The sequence below is a fragment of the Hoplias malabaricus genome, chromosome 1 (genome assembly GCF_029633855.1).
Source record: "Hoplias malabaricus isolate fHopMal1 chromosome 1, fHopMal1.hap1, whole genome shotgun sequence".
Taxonomy (NCBI): domain Eukaryota; kingdom Metazoa; phylum Chordata; class Actinopteri; order Characiformes; family Erythrinidae; genus Hoplias; species Hoplias malabaricus.
In genome coordinates this window covers 62,023,822-62,041,737 of record NC_089800.1, presented here as the reverse complement: position 1 = coordinate 62,041,737, position 17,916 = coordinate 62,023,822, and the positions used below count along the sequence as shown (strand labels likewise).

At 39.1% G+C, this 17,916-nt stretch overlaps 1 long non-coding RNA gene across 2 annotated transcripts in view; it reads left to right on the top strand.

The window, feature by feature from the left end:
• Positions 1 to 17,916, top strand: part of LOC136695745 (uncharacterized) — a 72,020-nt gene that overhangs the window by 22,401 nt on the left and 31,703 nt on the right. Inside the window, exon 5 of one of the 2 annotated variants that reach the window (XR_010802349.1) lies at positions 13,801 to 14,362. The exons of the other annotated variant lie outside the window; for it this stretch is intronic. This is a non-coding gene — a long non-coding RNA (uncharacterized lncRNA). Of the gene's footprint in view, positions 1 to 13,800; positions 14,363 to 17,916 lie in introns of those variants that run through there. 2 annotated transcript variants of the gene reach the window in all.

Here is a 17,916-nt window from a genome sequence, read left to right as displayed (position 1 = left end):
CAACAAAGCCCTGCTTCAGCAGCTTTTTGTTGCTTTAACTACTTCTTTCTTAAGCACGTTTCAAATATCTTTGGTCCCAACCTGATGGCCTTGATGGACAAGGTTCTATGGAATCAATCAACTGTTGGTACTATCTCTCTCTCTCTCTCTCTCTCTCTCTCTCTCTCTCTCTCTCTCTCTGGCCGTCTTCTCTCTTTCTAGATTTAACATGCTTTAAGACTGACCTTGGTTAGTTGTCCTTTTACGAAACAAACCTCATGTGACTGGTCTGAGCCCCATGTCTCTTTTCTTTCTCTGTGAGAGACACATTATAATGTGAAATTAAAGCAATACATTGGGCATAAACATTTTGTAACAGCATTGTAATATTAATATTACTGTACAAATTCAAGAACATGAAGATAACTTATTCCGTGCAAAAGGTCTCAAAGTATATTATTTTCATTAAGTGTTATAGAAGTCCATTATATTATTAATATTATAAATGTGTGCAGTTTTATTAATTCACATTTATTTATTTATTATTTACCAAATAAAGTATATCTGATCATTCCACTCTGTTTTCATATGAAGATGGTTAATGGTCATGACATCTAAGGGCATACATTTGTAGCTGAAATCTATTTTAACTAAATGTAATCTGTTGTAAACATATTTATAATAAGATATATAAAGTTCTGAGTAAAGTTTACTAACTTGAACAAATGAATGCACAAATACAAAAGAAAACACACCACATTTGCTTCTGAGCGACACAACAAGGTGAGATTTCAGTTCCGTAGAGAGTTGGAATAAATGAAATGCAGCATACTACTCCTTCATGCGTATGTGCAAAACACGGCTGCAGTCTCTAAAAAAAGGGGCGACATCTGCTTTAGGATTTTATAGCCAACAACATATGTCCCTTCTTTGGTGACAAAGCTGGCAGCGCCTCTCCCGCTGTTCGCTCTCCCCAGTCCAAACACACGTCTTTAGATACCTGTCAGCGTTTATTATGCTGTCCTCTGTCGCGCCGCAGATAAGGCCAGTTAAAGTTTAATGAAATTCAGCTTGGCTACACAGGCCTGCCTTTCATAATTTGTCACAGCCTGTGTGCTAGAGACCCACCGCTTGGTAAACATGGAGCCCACATTACCAGCCATTAGAGCCTAAACAGCAGCCCGCGCGTATGGCCATGTATGCTGGGTTGGGAACACGTCTCCCCGCTGCTGCCAGGGGCCCAGGGCATTTCTCTGTTGCCCTGCTTGGGAAGGCTGCCCCAAATAAGCTGCATTTTGGATATTATGCTAAATATTAGAAACAGCACATTTTCTGCCATTACTAAACAAAACAATGAGGAACTGAGCCAGCGTTCTTCAGATAAATGCTCCTGGATCATGCAGAGATCGTGTTGCATTATATTCCAATGAATATATGGCATTTGTTTCACTAACCACCATAAATGGCAAGTATTATTTGCATGGTGTGGTAGTTGAGGGGTTATTGGTGGAAAGGTAATTGATAGACACGTTCAAGTAATAATGTCTTGAATAGGATTGTCTACACACAGTGTGATGTTGTGCCAGTGCATGCAGATGGAGTATATGTGCCTCTGCATGCAGAGGGCCTTTAATTACGTCTATGTAAAATGACGTACAATGTTGATATTAGGGCCTAGCTTGAGTGAGAACCCTTACAGAGAGGGAGATGGCCTCAGATGCAGCTCAGATGGCCTGCGTCTCTTAATGTGCCCTGGGGGACAATGAATACCCCGACTTGGTGGACAGCAGAGGTCTGTTCTGGTCAGTCTTGACATGGTACTAGTCTGATTCGGCTAATACCAACAGAAAACTTGGACCAGATCTGAAATGGAAAATAGGGTGAATCCATTTGGGTTCTATAACAAAAATCTAGCCAGAAATATCACAGATACTTATCTTACTGAAAAACAGCTACAATAGGTCACAAGATATTAGCCATGTATACCCTTACATACATTAAAATAAGACCTGTCAGTAATCAAGCTTTATGCGTCAGGCTGTAAACACATCATAGGCAACCATGATTACTGTTAAAAACTGAGCGTATCTGAGCAGTATGATTTGCTAGAGAAACAAACACATTACAGCGTAAAACTATACAAGTAAATATAGAGTAAACTGTAAAGGACCTTTAAAGGACCACCTGATGGCCATGACACTATGCCAGTGGACTAAAAAGCACTTGGCCTGTAACCTTCAATGCTAAACATACAGGGCATAGATGTGGTTTCCACAGCTTTTTCTGCCTGTGGGTGGTTTCTAGTGGTGAAGAAACTTACTTCACTCACTGAAAAATTATTATTATTGTTACTACTCTTGTGTTTGTTAGTCGTATTCTAGTTGTAATAATGTAATACTCAGTAATCTTTCAGATAATGATTATAAACTATGCCACAGAAATGTCTAAATTATACAAGCTCAGCTAAATAACAAAGACAAATATACTATTTCAGGTGAATATGAAAAGGCTAATATGAAATACTGACACTGTCACACACCAGAACATAATAATAATAATAGGTAATAAATTTATGTTCTGAAAATGTCCTTTATAAACATGCAGTCTGTTTTTACTCTGAGGACTGTGTAGAAGGCAAACGATCAGGCAGGTGTAAAAAGAAACCAACCGAAAAGTTCATTAAACGACTACAAACATATTTGTAAAGTTACAGACGAGTTTAAGTAAAAAATAAATACATGTATCTCTCTCCTTTAAAATATAAAAATAAACATACAAAAACCAATCCCACATTCATGAATCTAAACATACACAGACATCCCTGAGAACAGCTGTCTCTTCCTACCTCTCACATGCAAGCTTTGTGAAGAGAGCCCACCCCCCTCTCTCTCTCTCACCCAGAGCCAGGCTGTGCGGTGGCCTGTAATCAGCAGCTCTGTGACAGTGGGGGAAAGCAGGCTGGTAGGGGGGACAGAGGGACAGGGGTGATAACAGATTGAGCTACTCTGATAAACTCTCCTCTAATGGCTCTGCCTGTCCCTCTCGCTGCCATTTTTTTTCTCCAGCACCTATTTAGTGGAGTCTTTCACTGCTGCAGGGATTAGCCAGCCGGATAAGGGCAAGTAAACACTGGCTGCTTCTCTGAGCAAGCAACGGAGAGAGGGAGGCAGAGGGAGATAGAGAGAGGGGAAGAAAGGGAAGGGAGGGGAGCGAAAGAGAGGGAAAGTGAGAACGCTAGAAAGAGTGAGAGTTTTGGAGAGAGGGGTGAGAGGCAGAGCAAGAGACAAATCTGGATGGTGTTGAGGAAGAAGAAAATGTACAAAAACAAATCAAAACAATAAAAATATAGGTAAGAATATCTTCAGTGTTTTATATAGTGTAACTTGAGGCTGTGCAATATGGACAAAATACCTAACTGAATTGTGACATATTGTCATTGATATTAGCCTTGAAAATATCCTGTTATTAGCAATTAACTGAATTAAGTGGGTGATATCACAACAATATAACAATTTTCTTTTTTCAGTACACAATATGGATTACAATAAAATTCAATCCTTTTAAAGTTTGCAAATATGTTAGAAGGGCCAGACAAACAGTATTATAACGTATTCTAAACCTTATCCACAACTGTTAACACTGTTCCCTGTAGTCTTCATGTAATATGCTTTGGTCAAAATACCACAAGGGTCCAACAACACAGCAGTGTTTTCCCCCTGTCAAAACAGCCCTGTTTCAGTTCCTTCAAATGAGAATGAGTCATAGCTAATTTCAGCAGATGAGTCCAGGAGCAAGGAGAAGCTCTGGTTTGACTTTGTTTTCTGTCTTCTCTGTTCTTGTTTTCATTCTTATTTAATAAGTATCTCAGTGCTTGTTATACTTGTTTTGCTCCATTTAACTTTGCCCTTAGGCACGGTGGAGCAGTAGGTAGTGTCGCAGTCACACAGCTCCAGGGACCTGGAGGTTGTGGGTTCGATTCCCGCTCCGGGTGACTGTCTGTGAGGAGTTTGGTGTGTTCTCACCGTGTCCGCGTGGGTTTCCTCCAGGTGTTCTGGTTTCCTCCCACAGTCCAAAAACACATGTTGGTAGGTGGATTGGCGACTCCAAAGTGTTGGTAGGTGTGAGTGTGTGAGTGAATGTGAGTGTGTGTCTGTGTTGCCCTGTGAAGGACTGGTGCCCCCTCCAGGGTGTATTCCTGCCTTGCGCCCGATGATTCCAGGTAGGCTCTGGACCCACCGTGACCCTGAATTGGATAAGCGGTTACAGATAATGGATGAATGAATGAATGAACTTTGTCCTTGACCACTCAATGGTATGTCCAGTGCTGTGATTGGAGAAATTGGTGGGACAATTCTAAAGTCTCTGAACTTGAAGTAAGATGCAGGACAAAAGTTGAACTGCTTATTTTATCCCGTGTTTTCAGACTTTGGCAGCCCACAAAAATAGACTGAGTTTTATGTCAGTTTGTGGGTTGGTATTATATATAATATTGATTTATATAATATTGATTCACAAATAATGATTCATATAGCTTTATATATTTGGTTACTTTCTAAACTTTAAAGGAGGGTTTTTAATTTTGTTCTTTTTGTCTGTTTCATTTAAAGGCACCTCCATCAAACTTAACCTCAGTATGTCACAGTGGTACTGTTTACAGCTAGATTCTACTATCACTTTAGTTGGCTCCTACGTTTCCTCTCTTTTTTTACTCAGTTTAACCTTGCTAAGGCTCACTTACATAAATGCAGGTCCAGTGCTGTGATTGGAGAGACTCAGATGGGTCCCATACTGTGATTGGAGAGGCTCAGATAAGGAGGTGGGACAACTCTGAAGTATCTGCTATCTACATAAGTAACAGCACAAATTCCCTTGTTTTCTGACTTTGGCTAACAAAAAACTGACTGGGCTGACAGACAGACCCAGAGATTCACTCAAAAACAGAAACATGCCATGGCCAAACCACCATATTTCCCAAATAAAAATATGAAATAAAACGGCAACATACAAAATAACTCCATGACAAGTTCAGCACTGCAATCCACATTGTCTGCAGTGTCTTGGATAATCCCGTCTGCTTTCCTCTGATTGTGCTGTGTCTGCTTGTTTTAAGTGCCACTCATTAAATATATAAATATGCAATATAAGGTAGCCTGTGATTCACTATATAGTTAAATAGGGACAATTGTGATATTATAATTCATGTCAAATAAAATGTATATCAGAGGCGGCAGATAGGAGCAGTATATGGACAAATGAATGAACAAATAAATGAATTACGCTGGACTGAAGCAGGCTGAAGAATGGAAGGAAAATCACATAATTGTTAAAACAAGGTTCTGAGGATAGTGAAACATCTATATGATGATGCAATGGACTTAAATCCAGTCAGCTATTTGTTTCTTTGTAGGTACTTTTCTTTATTTGTATAATCTTTTGTACAAATGCCCATGTACATGTAGTTAATATAAAAATACTGCTACTGATATTTGTGATGTATTTAGAAAAGCATATCATAACATAATTTATCAAATAATGAAAGCAACGACCACCACTTATACTAGCCATTACAACTATGCTCCTAAAGTGAAAGTTCTTAAAGTCTGAATAGGAAATATATTTTCTTCTGTATAATATTTCTGAATGTAACACTATACGAGTGAAGGTCTCTGAGCTACCGCATTGTTCTCCTGGATGGTAGGTGTGAGTTGTATGAGGAGCAGGTGAAAAATAATATTTCTGGTTTGTAGATTGGGTTTTATATTAATGTCATATTAATAATATAATGAAACAGTGATGAAAACAATTTACAATGTTTAGGGCAGGTTTAATCATAATAATGATACTTTTAATCATAAAGTATGAGAATTATGTCTCTTAAATGTTTTGTTTTGGTGTTTTGTGTTTAATACGACCAGGAACGTGAAATATCTGGGTGAAACAGGTCAATACTGAATTCAGCTTGACTAAACATATACAAAAAATAATGTCACCAAAATGACATGTTTGTTCAAAGGCTTGAATGGCTTGATTCATCCAAACACCCAGAGAACCATGTCCGGGTTTTGCGAGAATCGGTCAAGGAGCGGACAGTATGCAATAAAATATTTGGTGAATTGCTTTTTATATTTTTAAAGCCAAAGACCTATATTAAACCAATCAATGGATTGTACAGCCTCCTACTTGAAGTACACATCTTTTTTTCTTTATCTTTTTTTTATTGTACCTTTTCTTAGTACATTGTGACATTATCCTCTTCACCACTGAAGCAAACTGCATGGGTGTTGTGTTTGGAAAATGGCTGAACTGAATGGTACCATGTGTCAAATATGGCCTAATTCTGTGTGGCATGACACAAACCCACACACACACACACGCAGACAGCAGGGTAAACATGGATTAGTGTGATGTCTCAATCACACTGTGGCAGGCTGACAGGCCATGCCGTCTCTGCTGACGTCCTGGGAAAATTTCAACAGGACATAGAAAGATAACACTTTTGAATGGGTGGGGGTGTAGGGCTTAGAGGGTAGTGCCTCATAATGTTGCATGAAAGTCATAATGTGCCAGCGCAACGAAAACACCGTTTTATTTTCAGGGCTCTCTACCTAATAAACAATGGTGAGTTAATCATAGGTATTTATTTTTCATAGATTATTTTTCAGTTCTTATGCGCTATCAAATATACACAATTCATTATTCCAGACCACAGCATCACTGTAGTGCCACTTTGAAAGTCATCATAAAATGTCAAATTAAGCATGTGTAGAAACACCTTACTGTAAACTATTGCATTGGTCAAATAACTAATTACTCACACTATTAATTTAGCTTTTCAGGCAGCCACCTGCCTAATTGCTTAATTAAATCACCAGCCCCTCCAAACAACTGATGTGTGGTTAACAATTTGCTATTCACATTCCAAATGTTCTCCACACCCTCAGGGCTGCATTGCTAGGTACAGCCAATGTTACAATCTGTGCACTCAGCAGATCAAGCCAAATGAGCTATTTAAGTCTTGCTGCACGGTGCACCTGAAACTAAACTGAAATTAGTTTATTGCCAAATAATATCATTTAGTCAGCTATTCTATGAGTAGCGTGGATTTCTTTTTATTTCAGACTATAATATAAAAGTTAAAAGTTAATATTAGTGAACTCCAGTTTTCTGCATATTTTAATGCACGGATTAAATGAACAAAAATATTGCCATTGCAAATGTTACAGCACATTTAAAACTATATAATTGTTATTTCTGTAGCTCTTTGTTAACTTATGTTAACATAAATACTATATATATATATATATATTGTGTGTATGTGAAACTATGTAATTTTTATACAATGCTTTCAGAATTTAATTATTTTTTATCAAAATAATAAAATAATTACAAGACCTTACCAACTTTGCAGAGTTACCAGATTTCTTCACAAACACAATATTACACACGTTTAAAATATGTATAAATATGTTAGTAATTCCTTTGCTTTTAATTTACTTACTTCTATACCTTCTAAAATATGAGCAACTGTGAAGAATTTTCTTAGACTCGCCGACCTACTTAATAATGATGCAAATCATGCTGCCAATATTTTATTCATTTTTCCCCCATATCTGAAAGCAGCGCTGCATCAGGCTGCAATCAGCCCTCTTCAATTGAGCCTGATTGTGGTCAGCCACCGTGAGTAGGCCTTGAACAAACACCTTGTGTGCTGGCATTGTAGGCCTGTGTGTTTCAGCACGAGGCAGGGCCACCACAGCCAAGTGTTTCAATTCCTGAAGAGCTTCCAGAAGAAATTAGTATGTAATGACCGCACTCCGCAAGAAGAAAGGCCCATTATGGCTCTCGCTGACTGTACTTGGCTTTCATTTGCAAGCTAAATGGATGCGCGCGAAGGTGAGAGTTCACTAGCCATTCAAGTATTTGGCTTTAACGGGCTCCAGCACTCTTGCTTTAATTCAAGCAGAAGGACAAGTATGAATAATCGCTCTAGATAAGACTCATCAAAACACGGCTCTGCTGCCTGCCGTGTACCCCCCCCCCCACCCCCTCCACCCCCACCCCACCCCTGGTTTCTTTCGGCCCCCTCTCTCCTCCAAATGGCTACTGAAGCTTGATGACAAAATACAATTCACATCATGCCTTTTAATTTGTAATTTGTCTGCCTTTGTTCCTGCTATCTGATTCTGCTGTCTTGTAGTTTGCTGTATTATTTTGATGCAAATTTTCCCCAGCCTAACTCAGCTCAGTTTAATTTTGTGTTTGTTTACTGTGGTCGAGGGAAAAAATGCGATAGCCCTGGAAAATGGCAGCACTAATCAAACTAAAATGAGGGGGAAAAATATGCGATAGTTTACAAATGCATGAGTGAAGGTAGAATGAGAGCACACCAGAATATGACAGCCTTGCCTGCTCAATCATCCCCCCACCGCCACCACACCCGCCGCAGCCTATATAGTCTTCCTCTAAACGATGTGTGCATGGCTGATTTGTAAGGAAAGACGGTTTCAGAGATGTGTCTTTGTGAGCTCGTAATAAGCAAGGACTGAATGGTTTATTTAGATACATGAGGGTGCACGGCCAAAAGCTCTAATTCGTAGCCCCGAGGGTGTTCATTTCACGTAATGTATGCACAGGCTAATTTATTACACTGTGACTAATTTCCATTTCTTGTGCTTGGAGTTGCCTTGTTAATTATAGGATTTTTTTCCTTTGGTCATTTTTTTCCTCCACCACCCCACCCCTTCTTTCATAATTACGTCTCAGAATTCAGGGAAGGCATTGGCGTAAATGAGATGGGCCTCCTTTTTTTAGCTTGTGTTTGGAGCTCAACGTGCTTCTGCACCCAGGTGAGGCTGAATTCCACGCAGAGCCTTGTGGTTCTGCCCCCGCCCCACCCTAATCACCGCTCCCAAATATTCTTTGATGTGAGCCTGTCCCTGGCACGGGCCGGCGTTCTACCTTATCCTGTTCCGCGATGATCAGATAGAGCCGAGTATAATTAGCTGGGCGACTTTAATTAGGAAAAAGTTAACTGTTACATGAAAGCTGTCACATCTGTGATCCCGCCATCCTGCCTTGGCGGCTGGCTCCCAGGGGGTCTGCATCAAAAGGCCCTCCCCTGCTGCGCGGGCCCACTCTAGCATGCTCTCCTCTGCCAAATCAGGCCTGCCCATGCCAAGGGACAGAGCCCAATGAAGACACAGGCATGAGTTAACCTCACCAAACGAAATAAGAACGAAGAGGAGGAGGAGGAGGAGGAAGGGTGGGGGGGCAGAACGCTCTGTTCTTTCTTGTCTTTCATTAAGCAAGGAATACAAGGCGGACACAAAGGGATCTGAGGCCAAACAATGTCGCTTAACAAGACATCACTGGCTCATCATTAGCAATTTGCTAGGGCATAATTTTGCCTCCCCTCTCATATAATAGGTGTCTAGGGATCTTGTGTTAGGCCATGCTTTGTGCCTCCCCGTTGTTTCGCTGTTTATTTACTTGGCCTGAGTCTCAAAAGAAAGAGAACTTCCCACCTATGGCGAAGGCTAACATAATGCTGTTGTGTTTTGGCTTCATAGCCTTATTAAATGTTTTAATTGACTATGAAACTCATCTCACTTTGCAGCTTTTTTTTAATGCAACAACTCCAGGCATTTTGTAAAAAGGCTAAAACAGTTAATTACTGATGGCTACTGGCGAGATAAAAAAAGATGGGGATATGTGTCATTATAATTTTTGCTCTTGCTGGTACAGAAGTGATCTTATGTGTCAGTCCCATTATTCGTTCTTTGCAGAATTAAAGTGCTAGTGAAATAGTGTAGGATTTGATGATAGCTAGGCTGTATTTTCCTTTTCCTGTATCTGCCCACCTCCTGCTGCTCTCTCTCTCTCTTTCTCTCTCTCCATGGTCGTTTTAGAGAAGAGAATGCAACAGCTGCATACTGCTATAGTTGGGTTAAATATGGTGAAACGGCTTGACGTGTATCGCCGCCATTAATCACAAAGAAAAAAGCCTTTTAATTTCACTGTGTTCGCATCCTGTTTTTCCTCATCTCCACAGATGGTACAGACAGGGCTCCACACACTGGCTCTTCCTTTCTGCGCCCGTCCCATCACTTCCTATTCTGTGGCCCTTTTGTCATCAGCAGACATTGAGCTTCCATTTATATTCAATGGACACATGTACACAGAGAGAGAAAGAGAGGGAGACAGAGATGTGCCAGCTCATAACGACAATGCATCTGGGTGACAAAGTGCAAATTGTAAATGATGTGAGGAAGACAAAAACAAATACATCACGAGTCACGACAAGAGTGCTCCAGATGACAATCTCACTCAGAAGAGCTCAGGGCTTAACTCCTTATTTGTCATTACCGCCGCTTAACATGCTAATTATGTAGCATATGCAACCCAAGATGTCATGTTAGGCGTTTGTTTTATTTATTTATGGTGTTGTTGTTGTTGTTGCTGTGGTGGTTTTCATTGGGGAATATTCTGAGCTTTGGTTAAGCTGTACCAGTCAAGCAAAATCAAGCCTCCTCTCCAGACATGTGGCTGTAGTGGCACTACATTATATCAACAGTCCAATCAATTTCAAACCATTTGAAAATTCCTTTCCCTCTGCCACTCACCCAAGTGCAAACATGCATTAATTTGTCAGGCTTAACAACAGTAGCAGAAATTGCTAAGTCCTTCATTGAGAGTGTGCTAAATGTGCAGACATGCACGGCGTAAGCATTGACATAGCGCCACTCTATCGGCAGAGCGAAAGAGGAGATTGTGAAATCGATTTCCACATTGTATTTCACACCCTTTCATCAGACATGGTTGTGCAGCTTTGGAAAGCTTGCCATTTCAAAAGCACTTAACATACTCCAGGCCCTTTGTTCAAGCAGCACAAACTACTCCTGCCAAGACATCAATGCAAGTAAAAATCCAAATATCAGCACGGCAGAAACTTCAGCTGAAGCACAACTAAATTACTCCTAGTTAATACATCTTCATTACTGTTTTTTTTTCCCTCTTCTGGAATGTCAAAAGAAGCTGCCATGCTAATTATTCCACGGCATTAAAACGTCAGCCTCAGATGTCACTTTGAATGTGAGACACAGAAACAGATTATTACAGAGATTTCTTACATTCCCTGCTGTGAACACCAGAATGATACTTAAAATATAATGATGTTCTTAACCACGCTCATTAGCGCGACTGTGTCTCTCACACAGAAATAATATTCCTCTTCAGGGGAGCCAAACAGATTTCAAATTACAGCATAAAAGAAGCAGACAGTCATTTTGGGGGAAATACTGAGCACGCAGAACAGACTCTCTGTTTAGTCCTAATTGGTATGCATGCTTTGGGAGAGTTCTTGTGCGTTTAAATGCAATGTTTTACCATTACTCTTGTTTCTTTGTAACAATTTCCTACCTATTACCTTGCACTTAATGTACTTCAGCAAGGACGTTGTCACATTTCCTCTGTTTTCTCCTGCTCTGTGTCTGATTGGTTTTATTACAGCAGTTTCTGCTAAACACTAAACACCTACACTGCTACAATGCCCTTTCTTCTCATTGATGTACTGCATATTACCCACCACACTGTGCACTGGCACATCCTCCAGAATGGCAGGACATTGGCTGTTCCATCTTACGAACTGAATGAGTGTATGAAAGTGTTAACAGAGGGAGCTCACAGGTAGTCTGCTGAAGGATTTGTGTTGATAATGGCAACATTTTGACCTTCTTGTCCTTCGGTTAATTCAAGCTGGAGTGGAAACGTGCACAGCCTGCGTTTCCGTGTAACAGCGTTTTATTCAGATTTAATTATGTGAAAACACATGGAAAGGAATCACTCACTACTCTGAAAATTAACATGGTGGAACATACACATTCTTTTGTGCTTTAGATCGCTCATCTTATTTGGTGGGTTTTAAAGTATAAAGTATGTCGACATATAGATAATATTTTTGTCACCACTGACACAGCATTGTTTGTATTTTGCTGCGGATCTTGTTTTTTCTCACTTCTGTCATGTTATATTGTCATAGAGACGGTAATTGTATGTGCGTTCTTTTTTTTAAACTGTGTAAGGCGGATCCACAGCTTTACTATACGGTATAATTACCTTCAGAGCTAACCTATCGTTTCTATATAAAGCCGATGCTGTGTAAATTAGGTGTTCAGTGGAAAGCTCTTTTCCTTCATGGCGTGAAGTAACTGCCAGCATTTGTCGACTTGCTGACAGGGTGAAGCGGAGGATGGCACAGTGCAGTACATGCTGGACCTAAATGATTCTTTGTCAGCACTGACATTAGTAAGGCAGTACTGATTGTCCTGTCAATGGTAATCTGACAGCAGTAGGAAACAGTCACTTATCTAATGACACAGTTTTTCCTAAGACTGATCGATGAGTGATGAAGGGGGAGGGGGGCGATAGTAAAGGACACCTTTTCTTCAGAAAACACCACTCTTTTTATTGTTTCCCTTCTGTGGGACAGATGAAGTGTATCAGGATATTTCCCCTCACTCCAACACAAAAGTACACACTTGTGTACACAATAAATACCAACTTGTGATGCATTTATAAAGACATTTTGTCAATGATCTCCTGACCAATGTGCAATTTTATAGTGGTTTTGACTAGAAAAGAAATTAATTACGAGTGGTCAATGACTTGCGTGTTTTTGGAAGCTACTGTGTGATGGAGTGCCTGTACACAGAAGATTTCAGTCATATAGCTTTATTATGAACCTTCTGAGATATTGTTTACATAGTTAAGTCTAGTTTATGCCATTTTACATCTCTCTATAATTTGTTTTCTCTCTTAAAGGTGACAGTTCACATTGTTGCAGAGGTAGGCAGTCAAGCATTTCAGTGTTTGGCTATGAATAGATGGATGTCTCTTTCAGCTGACTCTCAAGATTATTTTGTTTTACTTTAGTCATACTTCTGTCATTCTCTTCCTCTTGGCTCAATTCATTTTTGCCCGCCACTGGATGAACACAACAGAGAGGGGAGATTGGAGCATACTTTACTTTCCCTGACCTTGGATTCCTTCATAAGCATGGGTGTTGCGTTTGAAACTAATTCCCGTTTTTCCAGCAAGACTGACTTCTTCATCATGATGATAATTCATCATGGTTCTTTGGAGATATTACACATGCCTATGTCATACTCTGAAGTGGAGGCTTTTGAAATTAGTTGCAAAAATATCATCATAATTAGATCATGCAAAAATAATACCTGCTAGTTAAATAGGAAAGTAAAAATGTATCTGGCCAGCTGTCTAATGTGGCAAAAAAAGATTTTAATATTGAAATGCCAATTTGAATGAGTGCAATTATCAGGAAAAATGTTTTTACACGTTTCAAATTGAGTTCTGTCTTCCCTGCCATGCCTTTTCTTGCTCTGTTCCCTAGCCACATCCCTCACCTGTGAGCCCTGAGCGTTCACAGGTGTTTCCTTTCATATTTCCTATATACACCTTCTCCTGTTAGTCTGTCATTTTTGTGTTCTGTATTTTCGTTTTTTCTCCTGCTTAGTATGATCCAGGTGTGTGTTTTTTTCCTATTAATGCTTTCCTTCTTGCGTCTCCGTTGCACCACGACAATTATATAACTGAGTTAGAGCAATCAGAGGCAGCCAAACACTCTGCTGTGCACAAACCCCAGAAATGTTGGGACCCTGTGAAAAATGTAAATAAAAACAGAATGCAACGATGTACATATGATTTAAACACTACGTTTATTTGAAAATAGAAAAAATCAATTTAAAATACTGAAAACGATAGATGTTTGTATTTTTTTTAATATATGGCTTTTTTATATTCCAGGTAGGCTCTGGACCCCCCGCGACCCTAAATTGGATAAGCGGTTACAGATAATGGATGGATGGATGGCTTTTTTTATATCTGTTGTCAAAAGCAGGTTCTAAAAAGTGTTGGGACAGGGCAATAAATGTGTGGTAAAATTGAGTAATTCATATAGTGCAACAATTCAAGAATAAGGTTTCCCAGCTTAAAATGGTAAAGTAACTGGGGATTTCTTCATCTACAGTACATAATATTGAAAGTTTCAGTTTCGTTATATTCAAAGGACAAGGCCTAAAACCAATTTTGGTTTAGTATGCACCCATCTTTTCTGGGCTTGAGCTCAGCCGTGAATGGACCGTTAATGCTGAATGATAAACCGCCTTCCAAACAACATATTTTTCTGGGAAGACCTTGCTTATTTCAGTAAGACAATGCCAATCCACATTCTGCATGGATAACAACAGCATGGCTTAAACTAATCCAATCCATGTTAAACTAATCCAAACCTGTTACACATTGAAGAGCAATTGTTGCATAATGAAATGAAAAGCAATATAATGGAGACACTGAGCTTTTCAGCAGCTGAAATCCTGTAACATGAATGAATGGGAAAAAAACTTGTCACTTTCAAAACTATAGCAGTTGGGCTTGGTCTTTACTTATAGAAAATAATTTCACTTTAAACTGAAATTTTATTTGATATTTTCTCCAAATCATTCACCCTTAAACTGAAAGAGAACCCATTTTAAAAAGTGATCTTTTGGTCTATATTTATTTGACATTTGTGATATTTATTTGAAGTAAGAATCAATATTTTCCCTCATTTGTTTTTAAACTGAAAACAGCTAATGTTTACAGCTCAAATTCACAGTTTAGGAACTTATCTTAACAAGAAGCCATCATTCTCATTATTAGAAACCTTTAACAACATATATTAAATATTTTTATCAAAGCGGCACGATGGTGCAGCAGGTAGTGTCACTGTCACACAGCTCCAGGGACCTGGAGGTTGTGGGTTCAAGTCCCGTTCTGGGTGACTGTCTGTGAGGAGTTTGGTGTGTTCTGTCATTTGGGTTTCCTCCGGCTACTCCGGTTTCCCCCCACAGTCCAAAAACACATTGGTAGCTGGATTGGAAATGTGTCCATAGGTGTGAGTGAGTGAATATGTGAGTGTGTGTTGCCCTGTGAAGGACTGGTGACCCCTCCAGGGTGACTCGCTGTGACCCTGAACTGGATACGCGGTTTCAGACAATGAATGACTGAATGAATTTTCATCAAAGCATAACACACTTTATATTATATTTAGAACAGTGAAATCAGCAAAAGAAAAAAATGTGTTTCATATTGGAAATGCAGTTTTTACATTATTTCCTGAACTAAAATGCTCATATGTTTGGAAAACATCTTTTGTTTTCACAAGAAAAGAAAAACAAACATGACTCATCTGTAATGTCTCAGCAGTGCAGAGCTTCAAACATTTTGACAGAACAATGCAATTTGCCTGTTAGCGAAAGATGTCAGAGGACAGAAAAGAGAGGAAAAAAAACAGGAAACTTTGACAAATATCATTCTTAACATTCAAATGGCCCCCATTGTCATTACAGACAGTGAGATTAAGTTCACCTCATCAGACATGAGTATGACAGGTGACTCAATAGGCTGATGCCAAGCGGCGAGCTGAGGAGATTAGCAGGGCACTGATATCATTATTTGCAGCTATCGGGGATTCAGCAGGGAGGCAATTGTAATTTCTAGGCTTATTAGTCCACACTCTGCAAAGGAGAAAAGCCTGGTGATAAAGCACGCTGCTGACAACCCAGCATTCCACCACCAAGTGCTGTCACTGTGACACTTACCAAATGCCAGCGTGCTGGCAGCCCCCGTAATCCTGCCTAATAGAGGTTAAAACAAACCACTGAGAGGTGCTCGTCGATGATCAAAACAAGTGAATTTCAGAACTTCAAAACAGTTGACAAATTCATAGCCTCTACATCCTTTGCATCATACACCGCCTAAATTCTGTCCAAACAATAGGGAATGAGTATATTTTCAATCGCATAACAACATCTTGTGTTTCTAAAAGAGAGACGGCCATTGCGTAAATGTTAGTGAAGGGGTCTTGGAACCATAAGTAAGATTCCCTTGACTGGCAGGAAAATTGGGTGCAGGGCCAATCTACATTTTCTTGTATTAATATTAGGTATATATTGATATGGAAGTTGTGAGGAAAATTCCAGTGTTATCTTTAATATTAATGTTGATTGATAGCTGATATTTTTTGTTTCTTTCAATGTTGAACTATAAACAATTATTAAAATAGTCATCTGTCTATACCATCTGAAATCATACAGTTTATTATATTAACACATATTTCACAGTTAACACAATGAATTAACTGTGGTATTCTCGACAAAGTCTGTTTAAAAAAAATGTTGAATTCCATCGTATCCTACTATGTTACCGTTAAAGTTTTTTTTTTATTTGTCATTGTTTGGGAACTACAAACTTGTCTGTGGTTTCTGGTAGTGTGGCTGTTCAATGAATGTTAATTATCTGTTCACCTGTGTTTTAGCTTAAGACTGGTAGTTCAGTCATGCTGTACTCTTCTGTTTTGGAGAAAGATGTTTCACTCTTTCTTAAATGGGGTCTATAATTTCAATATAATCTATGCAAATAAAACCCTAAGAAAAGGATTAATGTATTTAAATCGATATTGAAATTGAAAATGTATTTAAAAATATTCTATGTTTATTACACTTTGCAATTATTTTATGTATTTTCATTTGCATTTTTCCAATCTTTGCTTCATTTTTAAATCTTTTTTGGTGGATTTTGGATTATTTTTGCAATTTCTTCAGAGCACCTGTCTGTTCAAACTCAGTTTCCCAATGGAGAACACCTTCAAGGTGAACACCTTCTTCGAAGACCAATCCACTTATGAGAAGTGTAGCTCAAAAGCAAAAACATAAACGGCTCCAGAAACAAAAGACTTTATCTCCAAAATCCACAAAAAAAAGAAAGAAAATGAAAACGGACAAAAAAGCAAGTAAATATACATATCAAACTACTGCAAAGAGTCATATAGTTATATAGTATATTATATATATATCATATAGTATATTTTTTCTTAGAATTTTGTTTGCACGTTATAGAATTCTGTGTAAAACTTTGCTATGAAATTACTCTATAACCTATCCTTTCCTTCCAGAACCTGCTAAGCCCAGAGCTGTTTGTCGAAGCTAATAAATATTGCTTGCTTCCTCTTTGTTAAGCTCATTAATGTTTGCGCATGTCTGTCGAAATTAAGCCCCTTTAGGGCTGCAACCATCACACTTCCTCTGCACCGCAGGCAGCCTGAGGCAGAGACAGGCTTGGTGCAAAAGAAGAATATCAGAGAGAAAGAAAGAATACGGTAAACGCTTGAGCTCCAAAACACCTGAATTCTCTGCTGGCGAGGTTTGTGCAGCTAAATCCAGGCATGAATTGAAATGCTGTCCTGGAGGAATGGAGATGTCTGGGACTGTATTTGGCAGCCAGTGCCCCTAATTACTCTTCATTTGTAGACCAAACAGCAGCTTATCGTTTCACTGTCTCTGACAGCTTAATCTGGCTCTATCAGGAGACACGGAAGCGTGACCATGACAATAATATGATTTGGTATGTTTTGGATGCATGGCTCATTTATTTTCTATGCATGCAATATGATAACCATCGCATTATTATGGGGGTTATGTATTTGCCATTTTTCCTTTTTAAACAGAGACAACACGATGAGTGAATGTATTACAATAATGGCATTTGTCAAGATCCTTTGGGATCTGTAGAGGATTTGATATCTTCTTTAGGCGCTGACATTTCAGAGTAACATCTCATATAGGCCAGGAAGAGGAACTACTCTATAGCACCAAAAGAGGTTTTAACCCGGGACACAATGACAGAATAAGTAATCTTGCACAAATTAGAAATGTCACCTTTTGAAAAAGACTTTCAGACTTGCCTATTGAGACATGCAGAATAGATTGTAGTATGAAACCTGTGAGGTTAATTGTATTTTTCAGAGGGAGGAAATGAATTACGCACACTTTTTCCTCCACTATTTATGCATTTCCCCAATTATTTGTCCATCCATTCCATCAT